This window comes from Furipterus horrens, unplaced genomic scaffold, assembly GCF_987537825.1.
Source record: "Furipterus horrens unplaced genomic scaffold, mFurHor1.1.pri manual_scaffold_6, whole genome shotgun sequence".
NCBI classification, from domain to species: Eukaryota; Metazoa; Chordata; class Mammalia; order Chiroptera; family Furipteridae; genus Furipterus; species Furipterus horrens.
The window spans coordinates 94,604,184-94,608,976 of record NW_028327176.1 but is presented as its reverse complement, the minus strand read 5'-3'; positions in this window follow the sequence as shown (position 1 = coordinate 94,608,976).

The following is a 4,793-nucleotide window of genomic DNA, read 5'->3' as shown; positions in this document are numbered from 1 at the left end:
TAGTGTCTAAAGGAGGATGCTACAAAGTAAGTATTCTGGTGAATCTCAGAATGATGGACATAGCTGTATGGGGGGCACTGTCAATAAAGAATGGGAATGTCATATAAATACTAATGAGTATAAGACTAGAGTAATTTCTGTTGGGTAGGCCTAACTAGACTGAAAGGTCCCAAAGAGTAGATTTTTGTACCATCTGCATTATTATAGTACATGTCACAGAGTAGGTACTCAAGACATGTTTACTGCACGAATAAGGAGTTTCTTTTCCAGATTACGCAAATATGTACAAGCTTGATACATGACAGAATATAAAGGAAACACTCATTCCCACCTCACAGGATCAAAATGCAATACCAGCATGGGAAGGTGTTTTGTAAATTTTATCTGATAAACACACACAAGGAACATTATATTACTGTTAGAAGAAACAACCTGAGGAATACTTTATTTGGAAATAAAATACAAATATGCAAAGTTAAAATTAGCTTTTTTCCCTGTTTCTGAACATTGAGTCAACAGGATGTGGGACTGGGTAGAATGGCAGCTACAGGCAAAGATCAAGCTTGTCAGTGGCAACCTGAAGAACTAAGATGAGTAATACTGAAAGAATGACCCTTTAGTATTTCTTTTCCAAGTACCCGGCCTTGTTCTGCTACAAACCCTCAGGAGCCTAGACCACACCTTCCTTGTTCCCCTACAATGGTCACTCACGCTCCATGATGTCACTAATGTAATAACTGAGGATGTGGGCCAGTTTGTCCATGTCATGTTCCGACTTGCAGGTCAGGCTGAACCTGTCTATTAATGCTGTAAACCCTGACCAACAAAGCAGAAATTACTAAGTTAGCTGCAAATCTTACTTTTAGGCCCTATTCCCTCCACGTATTAGACCAGTGTAAAAGCAGACCTCTTGGAGGTGAGCAATTCCATTATTCTTTAACACGAGAGCCAGGCTGATTGCTGCCGCCTCTAGGGAAATCCAGAGGGCCACCCTCTCCATGTTTCCAGGAGCTGCAGATGGTGGAGAGTTCCCCACAAGCTCCTTTTTGCCTGAAGCCAGCTACCTCTTTCCCACAAAACTCTGAGGCTCCCTGGCCAAGGGAAGTATATATAGTATTTCTCCCCGTGTGATACAGAGACAACACTGACAAGGGGAACAGATTAATACTTTATAGAGAACACATATTTTGAGTTCCTTGAGGAAGGTATCTGGTACCACTCATCTTCACATCCATGACACAAACACTCCACAAGTATGTTAAATAAACTCTCAAATAGCTGCTAGTTCTCTATCTCCTAGAACAATGGCAGGCACGTATTTGTAGACGCAAAGAATGAATTAACTGAGTGAATACAATAAGCAAATGAGGGAAAATACTTATTGGAAAATGCTTGCTACCGGGAGAAACTTGGATTCAAAGTCTGCCATGTGGCCCGGGGAAAGTCCTTCCTTTCCTCTTTATGGGTCTCAATTTCATCATTTCTGAAGAGAACTCAAGGGCTAAACCAGATCACTCCTAAAGGCGTCCTCCTGCTCTGAAAACAGCCCACGAAGTTTCCTGCGGCCGGCGTCCTGCAGTTCAAGTGTCTTAGCTCGCCTGAGGCCAGCCCAGTACACACTGCAGCCTCTAGGAGCTGAAGCTCAACGGTAACACCCCTAACAGGTGTGGAGAGCAACGCAGCTCCCCTCACCCTCACCCGTCACAGGGACACCAAGGAGGACGCCTTGGGCCGTGGCCAGCTCAGGTTTCGATGTGCGGGGCCTCCTGAAGACTGGCAGGTCAGGAAGCAGCGCCGCCAACCGGGCTTGCACAGGCCACGTGAGTGGCGCCCCCAGCTGGTCGCTGGTCTCCATGACGGCGACGGGGTTGTCCAGCTACAGGAAACAGGGTCCCTCGGTGTACCAGACAATCCGCATCGACAGCTCTGGCGAGGGCCCTCCCACAAACCAATCATTGTGGGCTTCCTTGTGGCTTCGCTTATCGAAAGCGGCTGTGGGCCCCGCCCCACCCGCTTCCCACGGCTCTGGGGGGAGGGGCGGAAGGCACGGCAGGGAAGCTCTGGGCGTTCAAAGCGAAGTTCACGTTTTTTCATCTTGGAATGTGACCGTAAAGATGCTTCGGCGACAAAACAGATCTGGGATAAATATCCATAGGGTGGTCTCTGTGTCCTAACACGGGTAGAAACGGGTCATCTCTGAATTTCTAAGGACAAATTTCACTGGCATCTAGCTAAAGCAAACTCAGGATCATTTTAAAATTTAACACCATTAGACTATGGCTATTTTACTCTTGAACTGTTTCAATTGTTAGGGGAGTTTATCTTATTTTTGTTGTGTGCCGGCGCAGGTCTATTGGATCTCTTATGGGAGGGCTCTCTGGCTGGTTTTCTCTTAATTCCTGTCTCTGACTTTTGTATACTCGCACATTTTAGGTTGCCAATCTGTTGCTGAGATTCATGAAGAAATAAAAAAATAAAAATTTTATCTTCACTATCTATAGTTCTACAACACCGAATAAATCAATGCCATTTTGGTGGCCTAGTTTTACTAAAGGAATTCCTTTGCATTTTGATTAACAATTCCAATACTATGACCAAATACACGGCCAGCCTATGGTTGACAGAAAATATCCTGTGGGCCGGGTGGGAGGGCCAAACTGAAAGGAAGAGATTAGGAAACTTGGTAACTAAGAGGTCTGGGCACTACAAGTTTCACACTGCACAGAGTCCACATATCTGTCTACAATTTCAATAGTATGAACAACCCAGGGGAAGGTAGACATCTCAAAATTCAAATCACATTTTAGTATTTTTATAAATTTATTTTTAAAAATAACAATTGCAATGACATCAATGATCAAATCACCTGTATGCCCCCAATGGCCGAGGGTAAAAGATATATAATTTGAGTCCCAAAGGAAAAGCAAGACATTATTATCAGGCACTCAAAAGCCGTAAAATGTTGGTCCAGTGGTAGAGACACTGACATGTTCAATGTACCAGTACTATTAAAATATATTCATTTACAATTATCCTGAAAAAAGAAAAAACACTCAAAAAGTAGAATAACTATGCATTAAACCAATTATTCACTTATCCATTCACTCTTTCTGCATCTAGAAGTTATCACTACAATCACAAGGACAAATGAGTAAAAGAGCTTCTAGCAACAAAAAAAGTCCAAATCTCAAACCCCCACTTTGTGGGATATTATGGTGTGCTAAAAGGGCCACAATAAAAGGGCCGTGAGTTAGCTGAAATGCAATGACAAAATAACAACTGAATCATTTCATTTCAAACAAAACTCAAATGTGTGAAAAAATAATTTTGCAACAATGAGGTTGGTATTACTATGTACAAACTTACAGAAACAAATAAATAGCATTTTAGAATTGCTATTGGCCTAAGTACTAGAAATTAGATCTGAGGAATATTTCTGAACTCCGCATTTAAAAAATTTTTCAACAAACCAAGAGATATAAATTCCTCATTGTTTTTAGTCATCTATCGTCTGAAAAATTTGGGGCTTAACTGGATAGTTAATATCTGAAACTCATATAAAGAGCCAGAAGTTTCTAGTGAGCCTATCAAGAGTCAGTCCCCCTCGCTCTTCTCTCCACTGGAAGCCAAGAAATAATTTGATTTCAGAAACTAGGAATACTTCACTTCCTGCTTCCTTTGCATAGCTCTGTACCTCTTTTCTACTATTACAATTATTTTCTCCTTTGTGATGCTTTCTTTAGAGAGTTAAATTTATCTTTTCTCTCTTAATATAATTAGAGTAAAATAAAAAACCAATCTTTACTCTTGGTATTTAAGTAAAACCCAAATGTTCCTCAAAAGAATTAAGTTTTCCTTTTTTGTTTCCAGAGAAGGTAGAAACTCTTCTAAAATATCAACTTCTACCAGGTTTCTACATATAGAAAAGAATGAGGCACGACCATTCTGGGAACTGTGGCCCAGGTTCTTACACTGCAGATATCTCTACTTCCAGTCTGTAATCTGTCCCCAGGATGTGGATGCAATGTGAAAACCTTCCTGCACAAGGCCTATGGAGAAAAGGGTGGAAACAAAGGAAAACTGGCACCAAAGAGTCAGCTGCCATGTGAAGAATGAGAATGTCCTTTTTCTGGGTGAAGCGCAAAGCGCTGCAGGAGTGAAGCCAACATCCACCTCAAGCTCTAGCAGGTAACCTGGAGAACACCTGGACAGCTTGATTGAACAGTGCTTTCTAGAAATTGTCAAGGACCAAATCTCAGACTTCTCTCTTTCTGTTCTCAGTATAAATGTAAATGATTCTCTCACCTTAGTGGTCCATCCCAGGTATCCATTCACTGAAGAACCATGCTATATGACAATACATGGGTGTATATATACTACTCTCTCTCTCTCCTTCTAGACTGAAACACACACTAACCTATTTTTCAAATGCTGTCACCAATCCTATGATTGAACATCTCCAGTTTGGCTCTCTGTTTAGAAGTTAGGACCAATGTCTTCAGCACTTCAGCACGGAAGTTGTATTGTTTTGTTCTATACTTAGGAAAGGACATTTCAAGATCCAATACCTTCTAAACTGTCTTAAAGGTAGCTATAGTAAGAACTGTGGTCCAGATGACCTATCAACAGATGGACAAGCAGACCACAACTGATCAAAGCTAAAAGTTTCAGCAATTATTATTTTTAGTGCTTGATTCATTTATCATTCTATCCCTAGAATTTGCTTTTTCTTGGCTGGAGTCCAAAAATACCAACCTATCATCTGGGCAGACAGAGATTCTTATTACCACAGA